Raw genomic sequence first — 20,242 nt, forward strand, 5'->3', positions numbered from 1 at the left:
TCTTCTTGTTGGAGACTGACTTGATCTCTGGACTTGGTACCTGCTGTTTGGGGAAAGAGCAGGGTCGTTGAGTTCTAAGGTGAAGCAAAGAGTTTATTTAGTTCCATAGAAAATCAGAATGAACCAGAATGAATTACTCTTAAAAATGTACTTGACAAAATTTTAACATAAACAGAAATTAACATTAATTGAAATTAAACCACATGAGCCATAATACATGGAATCATTGGTTTTTAAATATTCACAATTAATATTTTCCTAAGTAATTTTCGTTTTGTGTTGTAACTTTCCATCTTGCTAGTGTGTTAGAGTCTAAGAATTTATAGTCATCATTTACTCTGAAACTGGGCCTGACTTGGAGACTGATGCATATTTAGACAGCAGAGCACAGTCCTTAGAAATTCAAAATGTTAGTTTGTATATCACTTTCTGAGGCATGAAAAGAATACCTGTTCTATGCAAAAGCATCTTGAGATGGAAGGGTTGTGGGAGGTAGTGGCTGGCTGGGAGTGAGGTATGAGGTCAAGAGGGATGCTCAGGGGACCCCATGTGTAAGGAAAGAGATTGATGTGGTAGAGAGGAGTGATGAGGGCTGGGGCTTTGTGACCACACTGTTGCTTGAATTGCCAAACCTGGTTCTGCCTCTGGTTTTGTGGTTTTGTGACTATAGCAAATTACCCTCTGAGCTTCAGTTTCTTTAAGATAAGGATGGTATCTAGTCTTGCAGGGTACACTTGCTCCAGGGTGTGCATGCAACTCATCTCTAAGGTGGTGGAAGAGAATGTTAGAAGTTTTATTTATTTTTTAAAATTTCTATATTTTATGCATGATCTGAGGTGTTTCCAGTATGCTAGAACAATTGTACATACATACAATATCAAAGGTACACACATTTGGAATGCCAGCAGTTTTTACCAAAAGGAAATTGTGATCCTTAAAGTTTAGAGACTGAACTAGTAGGTAAAAGCTGGGCCCATGCTTAGAGGCTTATTAGTTTGAAGGCAGCTTTAGAGATGAATGAGTTTGGGAAGGGACTGAAGAACTTGGGTTAGCTGGCTCTGTCTGGGAAATGAAGGAAGGCAGTTGGACTTAGGAAGTGTGTCTCTGAAAGTTCATTTGAAAAACGGTGGACAGTAAAACTGGCGTGTGATGATTTGAGTTAGTTTGTGAATATCTTATTCTTAACATTATATGATGTGTTAGAAGATCACGTGGTAGATGTTTGGATGGGATGTAACCCAGAAACATGAGTCGCAGTATTGAGAATTGCTCTTGATGCATGGATAGTTTACCTACAGATGACTGAGAGCTGACTGTGTGCATGTTTAAGTTAATAATGTTTATTTATATTGTATGATGCTAGAGGACAGCCATGTTAACTATAGGGGAGTAGTTACAGTTTTGTGTTTCTTGTTAATTTCAAATTGCTTTACGAAATAATAAATTATTTGCTGTCTTTTCTTTTTAGGTAAGTCTAAAACAGTGTGTTGCTTTTGGGCTCCCTAAGGGAGGGAGAGTAGCATGTTTAGTGTGTCCCTCCACTAAGAAGAAAGCTCGGAGGACAGGGGTATTCGTGTGTTATTCCCTGATGCACACCCAGCGCCCTGCGTGTAGAAGACACTCATATTTGTTGAATGAATCAATCTTTGCATCCCCGTCGCCCAGCACAGTAATGGGCATGAGATATTCAGTAAGTGTTTATTAAATTGAGTTGAAAGATTTGAGCATAATACCAGAAAAATTTTCAAAAGCCAACCACCTCATGTCAAAATAACCTGTGTATACTTATTAGTGGGAGCCCAGGAACGCTGAAAGAGTAGACTTAATGTTGATAAAGTATGCATTCAAGTTGCTAGCTTGTTGAATAATGTGTACAGATATAATTTAAAAACTATGTGATAAAAAAGGCAAGAAAGTGTGATGCATTGTCTCAGGCCAGGCCAACTGCCTGTAGTACTTTGATATCATAACCTCGTTTCGCCTTCTCTGTAGCCTTTGACGCTCCTGACAATGTTCTCATCGACCCTCATGTCTGCCTTTGGCATCTAGGACATTGCTCTTGGTTTCTTTACCTTTCTGTTTGGCTCTTACTGTGTCTGTCCTTAATCCTTTTGTCTTATAACTGAATATTCTATTTTCGAGGGATTCATGGTTTTGACTCTCGTATGGAAAGAGTCAGTGATGACTCTAAAATCTACATCTTCAATTCTGTTTGGCGCCCCAGTCCTGTATTTCTGACAATATTCTGAATATCATTCTGGTCATCCCCACAAACTTAATGTCCAGTCTGTACTCATGCACTCTCGAATGTGTCTCTCTTCCTCCTGTATTCCTCATATCTGTTGCAAGTCACCCATTCTCCCATGCTAAAAATGTTGACATTAGTCTTCAAAGATTACTCTTTACATCTGCCCATATCCTATTGGTTTTGCCTTTGAAGAGTTTCTGCAGTTGGTCCTGCTGCTTCTGTATCTCCTGCCCTGGACTCTGGACCTCTTCATCCTTCACTTGAGCTGTTGTAATAACTATACACCTGGAATCCTTTCTGGTTTGACTTCTGTGTTGACCCAAGTAATCATTCTGAAAAACAAACTTGGTCAAATGCCTTGCTTAAAAATCTGTCTCGTTCTGTCTGCAACATGTTTCTATATTCCATTTCTGTTTCTAACGTCCCCCATATTTCCTGTTTTCCAGCTGTCTCAAGCTATGTATGAGTCCTCATTCCTTGCTCGTTCCTGTGTCTCTATGGTGGGCAGGAGTGGAGGCAGGAATCTGCACAGAGGGACTGATTGGGCCCTGTCTGTGGGACCAAGGAGAATTGCACATGAGGCTTCAGCTGCGCCTTGAAGGACGAGTTTACTTTGGCTGTCCTCTCAGCATCGTTTAATTCTCTCCCATTCCATATCCCAGTTCCAAGTTCTGGAGAGAATAGGTTGGACCAGCATGTCTATATTTTTGAGACAGGCCTCACTGGTCATAGACACTGGATCCCTGTGGATGCCCATGCTTGCCAGAGTCTGCTAGGGTAGAGATGGGAGCACAGTGACATCACCTAGTTTAAACAGAACCAGCGCTGCTAGCAGTCACAGGCCAGCCAGCGTGGGCAGTGCAGGCTGCAGGGATGGAACGGGAGATTGTTTATGATCAGAAAAGAGACCCAGGCACAGCTCCTTTTTGGGACATGGTTGCTGGGAAAGAGAGGATCGCTAGGCTGGTTGTTTGCTTCAGGGATTTGCTCATCTTTCTAGGACTTAAATTCAGCCATTGGCTCAGTTCTGATTTTTCTTTGATGCTGCTTAATTTATTGAATAATCTGTCTTTTACCGGCTGATCTGAAATGCCACTATCGTCAAAGATAAAAGTCTCATGACCATTTCTTGTTTTTAAATTCTACACCAGAACAATTAGCATTAGTTTCGACGTCTAATAGGGCACTAAATATCCTTGTTCTTAAACATTATTAGCTAATCTTAAAATATTTTCTTCTAGGTAAACTTTGGAATTCATATATCAAGTAATCATACAAAACAAACAAGTAATAAAGTCCCAGTAGGGTTTTAATTGGGATTACATTTGGTTTATAGGTTAATTTTGGTGGGATTATGTTTATCCTTTCTACCCAGGAACTAGTGTGTCTTTACATATGTGCAGGTCTTTAGCATCTGTCAGTGGCATGTTATACATAACATACATACATAGATACATATATGTTTAAGGTGTTGTGTACAGGAAGTATTTTAAAGTTGCATTTGCTGTTCTAAGATCTTTTCCCTTTTCATTTTCTAACTGGTTATTACTAGTAGATAGGAAACTGTTGATTTCTTTTATTTACCCAGTATCCAGATATATTTTAGTGAATTCTACCACTCTGGTTGGATATTTTTCAGATGATTCTTTTGGATCTTGTCAGACAGCCAGTTATCTGCAAATAGTGGTGATTTTTCTCTCCCCTTTTCCGGTATTCATCCTCCTCATCTCTTCTTGTCATTGCATTACCTGGACTGCAGTGCTGTCCACAAGAAGCGCAATGAGAGCCACAAATGTGAGCCATGTATGTAATTTAAATTTCTAGTGAGCATATTAAGTAAAATAAAAGGAAACAGGCTAAATTAACGTTAATATAGTTTATTTAACCCAGTATATCCAAAATATCATTTCAATGTGTAATCAATATAAAAACTATTAGTGAGATATTTTACATTCTTTTTTTCATACTAAGTCTTTGCAGTCCCACGTATATTTTACATTTAGAGCGCATCTCTTTTTGGACAAGCCACATTTCAAGTGTTGAGCAGCCACGTGTGGCTAGTGGTTACAGGGCTAGACCCTTCCTAACAGTGTACAATAATTAGGGTCATAGCTGGCCTCGTTGTCTTGTCCCTGACTGTCATGGAAATTACCTTTGAGTGTGAGTTTGCCTTTGGTTTCTGATACATCTGCTTTTATTAAAGAAGTTTTCTTTTGTTTCTGAGTAAGAAGTACCTTTTAAAGTTAATTATTGATATTTACCCGCCTCTAGGCACAGAGCTGCTAAAACCCTTGGAATTTGCTAAGTGATACGAGTGTCTTTGTTTTTCCTAAAAGCTCCTTTTGCTCACACATGAGTTTACCTTAATGAAGTGACTGGGGGAGGCGGGGCTGTGGGGTCCCCGGATAGTTGGAGGATGAGGATGGTTGCCTGAAAGACTGAGAGATCTGAGGGTTTGCAGCTCTCAGATCAGCTCCACCCTTGACCTCCTGTAAGGGTAAGGGGGCTGGAGACTGAGCTCTGTAGAAACTCTTGAATGATGAGGTGCAGTAAGCTTCCTGGTGGTGGCAAGTCCTGGTGACACGTCCACCTGGAGAGGGCTTGGGAGCTCTGCATCCCCTCCGCCCCTATACCTTGCTCTGTGCACGTCTTCCATTTGGCTCTTCGTGAGTTGTATCCTTTATAAGAAACCAATAAACATAAGTAAAGTGTGTTTCTGATTTCTGTGAGCTGTTCTAGCAAATTATTGAACCTGAGGAGGGGATTGTGGGAATCCCTGGTTTATAGCTGGCGGGGGATATGCAACTGGTGTCTGAAGTGGGGAACAGTCTTGTGGGACTGAGTCCTGTGGGATTTGCGCTAACGCTGGGTGGTTAGTGTCAGAATTGAATTGTTGAACACCCCGTTGGTACCTGGGGAATCAGAATTGGTTGTTGGTGTTGGAGAGCACCCCAATTCCTGACAGTGAGCCATCTTTGTACTGTGGAGTAAGCCATGCTTGGTCAGGGTGTGTCATTCTGTTAACTCTGCTGGATTAGACGTGCTGATATTTGAGGATATTTTTCTCATACTTGCTAGAGAGATTATCCTATGTGGTATGGCAGATTTTGGAATCAGCATTATACTAGCTCTTGTAAAATGGATTATAAAACAAATCAATTCTGGCTTTGAAAATATTGTCTTTAAAACTTTATCAAAGGAATATGTGCATACAGTGGAGGACTTTTTAAAGTAATTTCTTAGCAGTGTTTGTTAGTGGAATGTAAGTTTTCTGAGTCCTTGCATGTCTATATAATATAATTTGTTTATTCTACCTGTAGTCGATCAGGAATTTAGCTGGGAGTGGAATTCTAGATTAAAATTCATTTCCCTCCGAACTTTGAAGGCATTGTACGTAGCCTTCCAGTGTTGCTAAGACATCCCATGCTAGCATGATTCCTGTTCCTTTGTAGGAAGGGTGACTATATATCCTGGTTTGTTTGGAACACTCCCGCATTATATCTTATAGTAGCACGTGCTTTTATTCTGAAAAGTATCCTTGTTTGTTGGTCACCTTTATTCGTAGGTGACCTGGTTTTTGTGTTTGGGAAGCTTTTAGGATATTCTTAGACGTGGTGCTCTGGGAACTCACAGGGCTGTGTCTAGAGGTCAGTTATTTTTCCCCCGTTCTTCTGCTCAACACTCAGCAGGCCCTTTCAGTCTGAAGACTAGGTGTCACCATCAGCTCTGGGTATTTCATTCCAGAATGCTTCAGTAGTCTCTCCCTCTTCATGCGCTTTGTTATTTCTTTCTGGAACTCCTTTTAGTATATCTTGGATCTTTTGGACTAATTCGATACCTTATTTTAAAAAATCTTTGACTCTTGTTCTCTCCTTCTTTGCTTTTGCTTTCCTTTCTGGGATAATATTCTCAAGCTGTTTTTAATATATTTATTGGCTTTTTAATTTCAGGTGCTATTATTAATTTCCAGGAGCTTTTTCTTATTTTTCATGCTTTTGTATAGCATCCTATTCCTGTTTCATGGATGTAATAGCCTCTCTTACCCCTTGGAAAATATTAATTACATAAACATATTTCAAGTTTCCCCCTATTTCCTATGTTGTCTGTTTCCATTGAGTTTCCTTTTCCCTCCTTTCTTTTTGTTTTTGTCTCTGTCTTTCGTCATGGTGGTTTTTCTCAAATATCTGGTGATCAGAACTTCATCTTCTGTCTGGATTTTTGGTTCTGATACATCTTTCTGTTTCTGGTTTATTTTTCCATCAATAAATTGACAGCATTGGCACTAGATTTAATATTACGGAACAGAGATCTGATTATGCCATCCTCCTGCATAAAAATCTGGGTGGCTCTTCAGAGCCCTGGGTAATGTCTGCCACGTAGCACTTCGCACGGGTGGTGTACAGGGCAATGGCCTGAGGAGCTGTGTTTGTTACCTAGGGCGGCTGGAAACAACGGATATTTAAAGATTTTATTTTTTCCTTTTTCTCCCCAAAGCCCCCCGGTACATAGTTGTGTATTCTTCGTTGTGGGTTCCTCTAGTTGTGGCATGTGGGACGCTGCCTCAGCGTGGTCTGACGAGCAGTGCCGTGTCCGCGCCCAGGATTCGAACCGACGAAACACTGGGCCGCCTGCAGCGGAGCGCGCGAACTTAACCACTCGGCCACGGGGCCAGCCCCAACAACGGATATTTATTCTCTTATGGTTAATAGAGGCCAGAAGTTTGAATCAGCATCAGCGGGCAGAATTCACGTGCTGGCGGGGCTGCACTCCTTCCGGAGGCTTGAGGGGAGACTCTGTTCTGGCCTCTTGAGCTTCTGGTGACCGCTGCGTTCGGTGGCATCACTCCAGTCTCCGGGCCAGCGTCTTCAGATCTCTCTGCCCTGTCTTCACATTGCCTTCCTGTGTGTGCGTCAGTTCTCCCACTGCCTCTCTTTTGTAAGGATGCTTGTGATGGCATTTAGGGCCCACTGGATGATCTAGGAAAGCCTCCTCAAGTACTTAGAATTTTCTTAAGTTCTTTTCTCATATACCTCTGTGCTTTTGCTAACACTGTTGTTATTGCCTGCACTTCCCTCTCTTCTTGTCCACTTGGCCAAAATATATGGGTCTTCTCAACTTATAGTCACCTTTCCTTGACGTTCTGTTCCCCTCCTAGACAGAGAACTGCGTTTGCTTGTTTTCTTAATAAGGTCTGTGTACTTCTTCACTAGCCTCTGCCATGTCCGAATGATCTGTCTTGTCAGTGTCTACCCCTGGAGTAGGAACTTGGCGATACTGTTGTCTCATTGCCAGAATGAGAAGCTAGGTCTGGAGCCCAGCAGGCATGTAGTAAATAGCTGTGGAGGAGATTCAGCATTTACTGAAGGCCCAGTAAATACTAGGACCTGTCACGTTGGACCATTTAATTAACAAAACAAAACAGGGTAAACTAAGTATGCACACGTGCCAAAGTTTCTCCAGGGAAAAGGTCCTCGAAGGGATTTTGTCAGGTCCTATGAATTTACATTTTCAGCTTTTGCTGGATGCTACCTAATTGCTCTCCAGAGTGGCTGCACTTCCCAGCAGTGCCCCAAGCTGTCTTGTTTCCTGTATCCCTGACGATACTTGTGATTTTTGTTCCATTAAAAAGAATCTGATGGGGGAGGAAAATGATACTGTTTTAATGTGCATATCCTTAATAACTAGTGAGATTGACCATTTTGCTCCTGTTTAATGGACATTTGGAATTTTTCTGAGTTTACATAGCCCATTTTTTCTATCGAGTTGTCTTTTTTATTTATAGTAATTCCTCAAATATGGATATGAATTGTTTATATACGTTGTTGTCCTAATTTATATATGAGGAAACTGACACAGGAAATAACAAGTAAGTTTTGTAAGATTTTTTTCCCCCCAGATGGACAGATGGATGAGTAAAGGAATGAACTTGTCTAAAGTCATAGGTAGTAAGAAACAGAGCAAGGATTTTGCACCCAGATATATCTGGTTTTTAGGCCTAACCTTTTTGTAGTGTATCTGGCTGCCTGGTAGAGAATGAGGAAATAAATAATGAGGCAGTAGTGTGCTGAATTTTGATTCAAAAATATGTTAGCTCTGCTAACTAGCTCTATGACTTTGGGCTGATGTTAATATATTTTTTTAAATGACTGTAATGACAGCTAACATCTGCTTCATAAATGATTGAGAAAATCATTGATAATGTATAAAAGTGTTGTATACAGAGTGAAATACTGTTTGTAAGTCTCAGTAGTTATTCTTCTTGACCACCAAAATGTGAATACATTCAATATACTTTTTAAAAAGAATTTTGGATGTCCTTTTTTTTTTAAAAAAAAAACAGACTATTTTTTAGAGCAGTTTCAAGTTCACAGCAAATTTGAGCAGAAGACACAGAGATTCGTGTCCACCCCCTGCCCTCTCATTTGCACAGCCTTCCCCACTGTCAGCATCCTACGCTAGAGTGGTACATGGATTACAAGTGGGGAGCCTCCCTTGATGCATCAGCGTCACCCAGATTCCCTAGTTTATGTCAGGGTTCACTCTTGGTCCTGTGCATTCCATGAGTTATGACAAATGTGTAATGACATCTAATCTACCCTTTTAGTATCATACAGACTAGTTCCACTTTCCTAAAAATCCTCTGAGCTCTGCCTGTTCATCCCACTTTTATCCCTAACCCTTGGCAACTGCTCATCCTTTTACTGTCTCAATAGCTTCGCCTTTTCCAGAATGTCGTATAGTTGGAATCATATGTATGTAGTCTTTTCAGATTGATTTCTCTCGCTTAGTTATAGGCATTTAAGGTTCCTCCATGTTTTTCGTGGCTTGGTAGCCCGTAGCCCATTTCTTTTTAGCGTGAATAATATTGAATTGAATCTGAATAATATTGCTCTGTCTGAGTGTACCACAGCTTGTGTGTTTCCCTGTTGAAGGACGTCTTGGTTACTTTCAGGTTTTGGTAATTATGAATAAAGCTGCTGTAAACATTCACGTGCAGTTTTTCTGTAAACATAAATTTTCAGTTCATTTGGCTAAATATTAAAGAGCACAATTGCTGGATCATGTGATAAGTGTATGTTTGGTTTCATAAGAAACTGCCAAATTGACTTCCAAAGTGGCTGTGCCATTTTGCTTTCCCACCAGCAGTGAATGAGAGGTCCTGCTGCTCCACATCCTCACCAGTGTTCCGTGATGTCTGTGTTTTGGCCAGTCTCATTGGTGTGTAGTGGAATATGCTTTTTCAGTGAAAGGTTGCATGATAAAATATCATTTGCTAGTGTGATAGATGGTGTTTATAGAAAAACTCGGCAGAAGTTTTCCTGTGAGGTTTAGAAGTAGAACTGTCTCCAGGAGAAGGGTGACATTGGCTCTGATTAACCAGACTACGTGTAGTAATGCTTGTCCTCATGTGTTTGTTTTGACAGGTGTTGAAACAAAGGCGCCTATCCTGAAGGCACTAGCACCTCCTGCCCTTGTCAACTGGTAAAATGCTTAGTTTTATTACAAAATCTTTCTATTTTAGGCATAAAATGTATTAAGTTAGAACCAAGTGTGGCTAAACTGTGAAAGAAAAAAATTTCAGATTTTTCCCATTCTGTGATTGTAGAATTATGGAAGTTATGAGAAGGTACTTTTCATACTAATTTTAATTCCATACAAACCCATTGGAACATTAAGCCGTGTTATTCAGCAGTATTATCTACCTTCCTTTCCTCAGTTTGCATTTCATTAAGTACCTGTGCCAGAGTTTGAGCTCAGCAGCCTCTTTTTTTTTTTGGCACCTGAGCTAGCAACTGTTGCCAATCTTTTTTCTTTTTTTCCTGCTTTTTCTCCCCAGATCCCCCCTGGTACATAGTTGTATATTTTAGTTGTGGTTCCTTCTAGTTGTGGCATGTGGGATGCCACCTCAGCATGGCTTGATGAGTGGTGCCATGTCTGTGCCCAGGATCCGAGCCAGCGAAACCCTGGGCCACTGCAGCGGAGCGAACTTAACCACTCGGCCACGGGGCCGGCCCCTCAGCAGGCCCCGTGAAGTTTAGCACTAGTTAGACTGGTATTACCGTTTCAACACGTGATGGTCATTTAAAATTTGGGTTACTGTTATTTTAAATTTCTGACTGGACATTTTAACAGAAGTTGTGCAGCAGTGGGCGTTTTGTTAATCTACGGAAAGTTCTGCGTGTCCCTTACAGTTGTCATCGGGTAAAATCTAGTACAGTTTTATTCTTTCCTTACAGTACTTTGTGAAATTTTGGGGCAAGAGTCGAAGGATCAAAGGATCTGAAAGGTTTTCGCAGTCTATGAAATGGAAGTAAAGTGGTATAGAACTGTTACAAGGAAGAGTGTGTGTTGGCAAAGTGCTTTGAGAATATAAAGGCAATAAGCATTTTACCTGTTAGAATCATGATTGTGGACATCATCTTTTCTCAGAAGATCATTCCAAAATCTTTGTCCACAGGAGTTGAATTTACTGATCTTTACATTTTCTGCTGATTTTAAAAAGAAATTACACAAATAATATGTTATTAAAAACTGTAAACAGTGTAGGGGTGTGTAACTGAAAGAGAAACTTCCCTGTCTGTCCGATTCTTTTGCTAGGAATTACTTAGAATTTGGAGTGTGTCCTTCCAGGCCTTTTAGGTATGTAGCTAAGATTACCATTTTTTAATGCAGCACGTGTGATGCACACAGGACTATGCCTTGCTCCTTGGTGTGCCTTCGCTTTGATTTATTTTAGACATTTCTTTGCCTACGTCTTCTTAAGGGATACACTTGGCCTAGATCAAGAGTGCTTTGAAGTGACTAAGTAAATACGTTGTAACAGGGTACTTTCTCTACAGATTTCTTTTAGTGATTAGTGGGTTATGGAAACCCCTGACTTTGAATTTCTAGCTAAGAATGGATCAACAGAGTTTGGATTTATAATGAAATTGAAATGGCAGAGATAATTTACTGAATACTAAACAATAGGCATTAACTAGTAAGGCATTTATGTAAATGACTGCAATTAGTGTTGCCTTTATAGAGGGTCAGCCAGATAGGGGTAGACGGAGGAGTGGTTCTGGAGTTTCAGTGCATCTGTTCTGAAGGGAGGAAGGAGGTACGTGGGAAAAAAATGGTACGGCAAAGTGACAAAGGTCACTTTGTCTCTCATAATTTTGCCTAAACTTGATCAGGTATCCAAAAAGAGGAAGGAAATTTTTTGTCATTTTTATGTAGGTTAACTCTGCCATGAAGTAAAGGGAATTTCACGGACTTTTTGGGGAATCCATTGTTTTGAGTTCTAAAACTTAGAACCCCACCTCTTCATGTGTGGGAACTGCCATATTCAGAAGTCCTTTGACTTAAGAAATGATGTAAACTGAAGCTCATTCACTTGTGTGCTTGTCCTTTGTGTAATTGTTGGATTGAAGCATTTTAAACTCCTTAAAAAAATCTGGAGAAGCTATAGAGTTTTATTTTAGTGTTATTTAGTAGTCTGTCTAAAGATGACATGGAGAATTTGAGAGAGAACATTAATAAATAGAATTGTATATGAATAAATTTAGGCTTTTATTATAGCTGTTATATAGTGTTTTAAATCTGTGTTACAGATTCACAGCAAGTTCATTACTCTTATTTTTTTCTTGGTGTTCAGTTATTTTGGTTAAAAAAGGTATATTCTGTACGTGATTCTAGTAACTTATCTTCAGATATTTTATGGAGTAGGCCAATTTGATGGCCTCCAGGACTTGGTCCCTCATCGTGAAGATGCAGTGCTCCACATTCAGAGGGAGGCGCAGTGTCGTCTGTGCATCCAGCCCTGCGGTAGAGAGAGGGGTCAGAGTGTTTTCCTGTGTCTATGAACGTGGTCTGGTTGAGGAGTTTGGGAGGAGATGGGGACAGCAGGAGGTTTGCTGCTCTGCTCCCTTGGCTCAACTCCCTTAGAGTTGGGCCAAGTATTTCTCATAGCTACTGGTGGGGGATTCCTTTTTCTTGTGCTTTCTATTTTTAAAACACAATCTAGTTTTTGAACACTTAAGGAAAAACTGCAGAGGTCAGAAAACTGGGCACACTGGAGGATGGAGGCGAGGAGAGGGAAGACAACTATTTGTCTCAGTAGCTTTTCTTTTAAAACCTGTTGTTTAGGAAAAGCTTTACTAGTGGTAAAATAATTGAGAATTTATGGGAAGAAGAAAATATTTTATGTAAAGAATTAAAAAAGGAAAAAAAATGAATAAGATTATATGAATAAAATAAAATACAATAAAGGACTCAATATTGATTAAAGGATATAACTGCATGTTTAAACCTTATTCTTAACTATTTTAATGTTTAGGTAGTACAAATAATGAAGTTGATATAATGTTAGTTGTGATGCAGGTAATTTCTCCTGTAGTTATATGTATTCCCACAATATATTTGTAATTTCTAATTATATTTGGTATTTGCTTTTTCTTAAGTTTGTTTTTAACTGATATGCCAAGATACAGCTAAGAAGGGCTTCTACAGTGAGGAGGGAAATGGAGGAAAAGATAAGAAAACATCTGAGGAATCTCACTGAGCAAGTGATAAATCCTTGAAATGAAGAGAAAAGGTATAGACTTAGATTGGATAGTCTTAGATGCAGAATTATTCTAAGCTGTTGTAGCTCTTAGTCATAGATGAGGTAAACATTTTAAAAATATCTTGAAAATCTTAATTTAGACACTTGAATCTCTTTATGTTCTCAGAGGCTAGACTTAACCTGAAGAACTGTCTTTTCTTAAGCCTCATATTTACTTTGTTATAAGCACGTTTACTTTTGCTGACATATTTCATATGTTTGGAACTATTATATTTAGCCCCTGGCCTTTGAGTTTTCTTTAATTTAATTTTTTATTTTTTTCTAGGGAAGAAAATAGGCAAATTCAAAAGTGAAGTTATTAATCCAAGTAAAACAACTTTCACTTCAAAATTAGGCTGTCTGCTCAGTTTCCTCTAATACTAACAATAGTGCTCAGCTGGACTGAGTTGGAATTAAGGCCCTTAGTACCGACTAGCAAAGCTGGTGTCTTTATGTAAGCTAATAGTTCATGTTCTCCTTAAATATTTATACAGTTGGCTCTCTTTAACCATTTTGTTGGAGATAATTGGAATAAATAAGGAGTAGTACTAAAGGGTAAATGGTCCTATTCATTATTGTCTTAATACAGTCAAGGCATTCACTTCTTGGCTAGTTAGTCAGACTGATAAATATATCAAAATGATGCTGCTAAGTGGGGCTCCTGCCCTACCATTTGGATAATCTGGTGACTGCACATGCCATTCCCCTTGGTCCCCTTCAGTGACTCAGTCTTGAACAGAATTCTAATAAAAAGCTCTACTTCTTTATAGAGAATTTCGTATCACTCCTTTTGGATATAATAATAGAAGGGGTGGGGGTATGTGGCTTGGGAAGGGTAAGTAGAAAGCAGAGTAGGAATAGGTTTCACATAGATGAGGAAGTTGAGGCAGAATGATTCAGAAGCCTGAATGGGTGTTGCGGTGTGTGTGGTTGGGTGACAAGGAGGTAGATGAATGGGCTGCAGAGCCATCTCTGAGTACGCCCCCTGTGCTGCTGGGTCGTGGCGTGAGGTTACTAAGGGTGGACCTAAGACTATGAAACCTTCAGAGTTGGGGAAGCTTATTGAGGGTCATCCTTTTTAGGTGTCTGGAGGCTGTGTAAGTTGAATTGGTTAAGCAGAGTTGGTCCTGAATTATATTCCACATGTATTCTCTGCCTCTCAGACTGGAGTGCGATCCAGAAAGTAGGATTCAGCAGTTCTGTGTCATAAAATCTAAGGACGTTTAAATTTTAGCATGGAGGGCTGGACATGAGAAAAAAAGCATTTTTAGTATGTGTATTTTCTTGAACAAAAATAAATTTGTAATCATCTAACTGAAGCTCATGGAGAGAAATCCCCAAAACTGACTACCTATCTAGGGAGGCTAAATGGAAGACAACTGATTCCAAATACAAGATATGTTAAGTATCGTGATCATTCTTTTTGCTTACTGTTATTTTATGAGGGACTTCATGGATGGGTATATGATTTCAGCCCCTTCTAACCTTTAAAATGGTAAATGTATTAAGCCTGAATCAATGATAATAGCAGCTGAGATTTGAGTGCTTATTATGAGGCAAGTATTACATCCTTTACATCTATTAACTGTTTAATCCTCTTCATAATCTTAAATGGTACAGCTATGATTCTCCGCATTTTACAGATGAGGAAACTGAGGCTTAGAAAGGTGATTTATCTAATAGTAGAGCTAAGTGTCAGAGCCAGTCTCTTTGGCTCTGTAGCCGGAGCCCTCAGGAAGGGTACAGTTGAATTGACTTCAGTATTTTCAGAATCTGTGGGAGTAAGAAATAATCAAGATAAAAGGAAAATATTGGTATTCATAGTTTTGTACAAGCAACAACATTTAAAGTGCTATTAAAACATACACCGTATTTTGTAGTATATGTGGAATTCTTTCACCTGCTTTCCTTGTTTGTTCCTAAGGGGAGTTTGGTGAGGTAATGTCACCCCAGTTTTACAGTGAATCTGGAACTTGGGGATGTTAAAGGGACTGGTCTCGTGTTACACGTGAGTAAATGGGGGGCCAGCATCAGAAGCTTATTGCCATAGTTCTGAAAGGAGCAAGTCTTTTGAACGTTTTTTATGTGCAGTGAAGCCAGCGTTCAAGTAATAGTACCTTCAGTAGATCAAATGAGGCATAGAAAGAAAAAAGTAGTCGTCTGCTTTGAAATTCTGCATGAAACAGAACTTTGTACCCAAACTAGCTGTGCTAATAACTAACATTTATAATGCCTTTGCATTTTTCCAAAGTCCTTTATTTGGACCACATTCCATTTTGTCCTCACTTTAAATTTTGTGCATGAGATAAATGATGACAGATATGGGGAAATAAGGTACAGAAAGGTGGGTGGTGGAGCCGAGGCTGCAGTTTGTTTGCTTACCCATGAAATCAGTGATTGGAGGATGACCAGCCTGTCCTGGTTTTCCTGGGGCTTTCCTGGTTTGAGTCCTCAAAGTCCTATGTCCCTGGAAGCCCCGCAGTCCCCGGCAAACCAGAGTGGTGGGTCATCCTAATTAATTGTCACACTTTGTGGTAGACTGGGGATGGGAGTAGGGCTGCCATGTAAAATACAAGGCGCTCAGCTGAATCTTACTTGCAGATAAAAGTCAAATAACTTTTTACTCTATGTCCCAAATATTGCATGGGACATGCGTACGCTAAAATTTGTTCACTGTTTATCTGAAGTTCAGATTTAACTGGGCATCGTGTATTTTTTTTGTTAAATCTGGCAGCTCTAAAGAGTGAAAGGACACTTTGGTGTGTAAAAAGTCCACTTAGCTGCTTTTTTTGATGGACCTTCAGCTTCACACATTTGTCTACTTAAGGAAGCACCATCTGGCAGTTTCCTTTTTTGGGGTCCTTGACTTGTTCTTTCAGCCGTGTGGACAGAGATAGATGCAAGGGGTTGGGATAAGTATATGAAACCAGATTTTGGCCAGTGCATTAAAACTGCTGTGTGTGTGTGTGTGTGTGTGTGTGTGTGTGTTTGTGCGCCTGCGTGCATATGCACACGTGCGTGTGCGCGTGTGTTGTTTTGAAGCAGTTAGTGCTCCTTTACTTGTCAGGAAACTGAACCCAGATCTGAGCCCATCCCATGTTTGTTGGATCAGTCTGTCAAACACCTGCACATTCTCATAGACCACCCATCATAGTGTTTTTAGACTAAATATTAAAAAGTATTTTTGTTGTTTAGATAGTACATTCACATGATTCACAATCAAAAAGAGCAAAGCTGTCCTCACCCCCTTCCTGCACCTGTTCATTTGCCCACCGTGGAGACAATCTGATCTGATTGGAAAATGTTAGAATTTTTGAAATGGAAATTAGAAATCCTCTCCTTGAGTGTGTTTTGCTTGTTTTTTTGAAGCAGGGGAACTCTTGCCCCCCCACCCCCCAAAAAAGAGAGAAAGCACCTTATGTACAAGACAGAAATGGGTTCTTCAGGTGATTTAAATCTTCATTGTTTGATGACTGTCAGTCCTCCTAATAGATTTGGGAGCCCTAGGCATCAGTAGAGTCTAGTCTTAAAATAGGTTGAGTTGAATTCCATCGACATTAATGGTGAGCAGATTAAGGTTTAGTGACTCAGGGGGCTGGCCCGTGGCCAAGTGGTTAAGTTCGTCTGGTCTGCTTCCGTGGCCCGGGGTTTGCTGGTTTGGATCCTGGGTGCAGACCTTTGCACCACTCATCAGTCCATGCTGTGGCAGCATCACACATAGAAGAAACTGAAATGGCTTACAACTGTGTACTGGGGAGGGGAAAAAAAGAAAGATTTAGTGACTTGGACAAAGTCTCTTAGTAATTAGTGGCAGAGCTGAGATGTGGGTATGCATGTGTGTGTGTGTGTGTTTGTGTGTATGCTTGTGCATGTATCTGTTTAAAATCTCTGTTCTGTAGCAAGCTGAAAAAGGTATAAATTCCCTTGCCTAATTTCTGTTTCCTGTTTGATTTTATGTCAAGACCCAGCATTTTTTTCTTTCTTCTTCTTCTTTTTTTTTTGGTGAGGAAGATTGGCCGTGAGCTAACATCTGTGCCCATCTTCTTCTGTTTTGTATGTGGGATGCTGCCACAGCATGGCTTGATGTACAGTACGTAGGTCCGTGCCTAGGATCCAAACCTGTGAACCCCGGGCCGCTGAAGCAGAGCGTGTGAACTTAACCACTCCAACACTGGTGTAGGGGAGGAAGACATTTCCTCTATCCAGTGTGGGTTCATCTGGCCGGAGAACGAATTAAATTCACATGAGACAGAATAGCAAGAGAAAATTAAACAAAGCTTTATGAGGAACCATGGCCTGGGGCCTTTCTTCCTGAAGGAAGAAAGGGCACCAAAGAAGTGGGGTGCACAGAGTGGTTGTATACCCCCATACGGGGTATTTCACATATGATTGAAATGTCCCTCCCACAAAAGTCACAAGATTGCCCTGTTGGCACAGCGCTTGATGTACACAGCAGGTAGTGGGTCTGCTATCTCACAGGGCGTAGCAGGAGGCAAGCCTATTGTCTCGAGCTGGGTGGTCACAGGTGAGCGCAGCAATCAGTTCCTAGCCTAAGGAAAGATGCTTAATCCTGAAGGAAATGCCAACGTTGGGAGGGGGAGGGTAGTCAGTTACAGGAGGTTACCAGACAAGCACAATAAACAAATGCAGATTTAAGTCCTTGCCTTCCCCATTGATTAAGAGTTTCTGGAGATATCTTTACGGATGGAGAGTTCCTTTACAATGTAAATATCTCTTACAAAGGGTAAGTAAATTCTACTTTTCAAAGCCTCCTTCCCTGTCCCAGTTTATCAAAAGCAATCAGCCTCAAATAATCCTCATGCCAAAGAGACATATCTTGGGGTGGCCAGTTCCAGACCCCTGCACTGGGTTGGCCCCTAGCATTTTTTTTTTTGTTTTAGTATATCTGACTTGGACTTTAGAAAAGGAAGATGGACTAAAAGTAGATTTAAAGAAAAATGTGTCTGGATCATGGTTAGGGAAGTCAGGGCACTGTATTTGTGGTTAAGGAGAGTTCTCGCGAGCCCTGCTGTTACTTCAGCTAGTGTAATAAGAGGACTGAAGAGGTGACACAGTCACGGTGGGTGACTGAGGGCTGTGTAAGGGCGGTTGGCTCGTGAGCTGCTTTTCAATTTTTAATTTAAATGTATTCAGGGAAAGTCTTGCTCACTTTTCTCCCTCCCTCTCTGCTTCCCTCCTTCCTTTCCAATATATGTCTTTAGGGCCAAAATTTTATTTTCTGAGGTTATAATAAGTACTAACTTTTAATAATTGCCTTAAAAAGAAAAAGACCAAACTGTTTGCTCCACAAATTTCCTAGTTGTGAATTGAAAGACCATCTAATCCAGATGGTAATATGACTCAATCTTCCAGGAATGTCTTTAATTGACTTTCTGGTCCAGAATTCCTTGACCTTTTTGTTTGTTGTATTAAGGAAGTGCTTACATGGGGTTAATGATCTCGATTTTCAGCCGTACAGTCGAATTTCATTCATAGAGCAGTGATGCCTCAAGTCAGAGCTGAAATCTTCAAAGTTGTTAAAGATTGTGTTAATATTTGCGGTTTAGAAAGGGAAAGTGCTTCAGCTTTCCTTCAGTAAAGGAAGAGTGAGAATCACTGTGTTATGCAGTACTGAGACAGAATAAATTAACTCGGACGTTGATATTTGTATGAATTAAAAACTTTTCTACGGTTGGGTCTGGTTTTTTTTTCTTTCTTTTTTTTGGCTGCAGTGCATACAGTCAGTGAATGTTTTAAAACTATTCTGAACTAGATATGTATTTTTCATGTTATTTTTATTATATGGGAAGCAGAGAGGCAAACATCTTCATCAGACCCAGGGTCCCACCTCCGCAGAATCTCTTCCTGATGGCAGACCCTAGTTGCTGGGTGCGTTTTCCCTTACAGCTTGTTAGAGCCTAGTTCTGGGGAGGAGGTCTTTCTTTCTGCCCTCCTTGACCATGGTTTCTTATTTCAGTGTAAGTTATTTGGATAATTTATCAGGGACTCTTTCAGTTTCTGGAGAATGAAGGTGACTGTCACTTATTCTCGTGGAAAGGAGAGTCTCTAAAGTAGTGAAGGACTCTGTTTTATTTTATCTTCACCCCCCCTTTTTTTTTTTTTTACTAACAATGAAGTGTTAACCCTAGAGTTTAGGGAGTCTGGGGGAGTTGGAAAGTTTGGGTGGGCTTTGGAGTCAAACATGTATGTTAAAATTCTTCCCCATCTGTTAGGTGTAAGTGCCTCTGGGCACAATCTGTTTGAAGTTGGGTTTTTGTAACAATTAAATGAGATAATATGAAGTTCCCTATGCAGTGCTTGCTTGGTTGCTACTCAGAATTGTTTCCCATTTATTGCAAGTATGGTGAAAAATTTTAGGCACATTTATGCTAGCAGAATACACATTCCTTGATGTCCATCGCTGTGCAATCCACTTAGTTATACTTCATTAGAGTAAAATGTTCAGCTGTATGTTTTTTCAGATATGAACAGTTACGTAGTATTAATGCATGTTTGGGTGTTGTAGGCTGCACAGAAAACACAGAGGAGGAAATAGGATTGGGTGGTGGGCAAGATTAACCAGGAAATATATTGTCTGTGGGGTATCAAGATGTCCCCTCTGGAGCATTTTATCATCACCTCCTTTCTTTCCTGGGACACACTGCTCTCAGTGAATTTATAGGAGAACCCACAAGTATTGGGGTTCCTCCTCTGGTCTGGAAGTTGAGGTGCCTTTTCCTGATGGGGGTGAGTGTGGGGGCAGAAGAGACCTGCTGTATTAGCAGAGTGAATATAATGGCGTTACTGACCTCTTCCCTCCTGTGGACTCTGCACAAGTCTTAGATTCTGAGCGTGGCTCCCATTTTCCTTGTTCAGTCCTCCAGCTTGTGGAGGTTAATGGATTGAAATGCCGCTGTGTTGCATCTCCCCTGAGTCTAAGAGGTTCTTGAAGTTTCCGTGTTTAGATAGCAGCAACCAGAGCTAAGAAGGTAGAACCGTTTACTAGTATGAATATGATCCCTGTGGCAACCTCCTGCCCCCGCCCCCATAAATTCAGGCGTTTACTTTTTTTTGCATTACTGAAATACATGTTGTCTCTAGAAGCTTTTCATAGCTTTTTTTTTTTTTTTGCCTGTAATGAAAAATGGGGAGTTAATATAGGTTGTATGCCTGTGATATTACTAATACTCCTTAGTAACCATTTAAAACATTAAATTTTATCTTAATGTCAGAATTTCATATCCCTGTAGGGTATCATTTGAGGGTGATTTTGTAGGTGGGCATTAATCTCCATTACTTTATGCACAATTGTTTTCATAACCCCAGCTCTATCTTCAGCTGTCTGACAGTGACACAAAATCCTGTCTGTCCTCCCTGCTCCTCCACTCTCCCCACATCTCCTGTGTTCT

The 20,242-nt window shown here is 40.3% G+C and overlaps 1 protein-coding gene across 3 annotated transcripts in view; it reads left to right on the forward strand.

Annotated features, from left to right (window-relative positions):
- ACSL3 (acyl-CoA synthetase long chain family member 3) overlaps positions 1–20,242 on the forward strand; it is a 73,120-nt gene that overhangs the window by 11,807 nt on the left and 41,071 nt on the right. Inside the window, exon 2 of one of the 3 annotated variants that reach the window (XM_070618398.1) lies at positions 9,673–9,730. The exons of 1 other annotated variant lie outside the window; for it this stretch is intronic. The gene's annotated coding sequence lies outside the window, so the exon portion shown is untranslated. Of the gene's footprint in view, positions 1–9,672; positions 9,731–12,689; positions 12,825–20,242 lie in introns of those variants that run through there. One more of the 3 variants, XM_070618399.1, reaches the window with a different exon arrangement.

This window comes from Equus przewalskii, chromosome 5 (assembly GCF_037783145.1).
Source record: "Equus przewalskii isolate Varuska chromosome 5, EquPr2, whole genome shotgun sequence".
NCBI classification, from domain to species: Eukaryota; Metazoa; Chordata; class Mammalia; order Perissodactyla; family Equidae; genus Equus; species Equus przewalskii.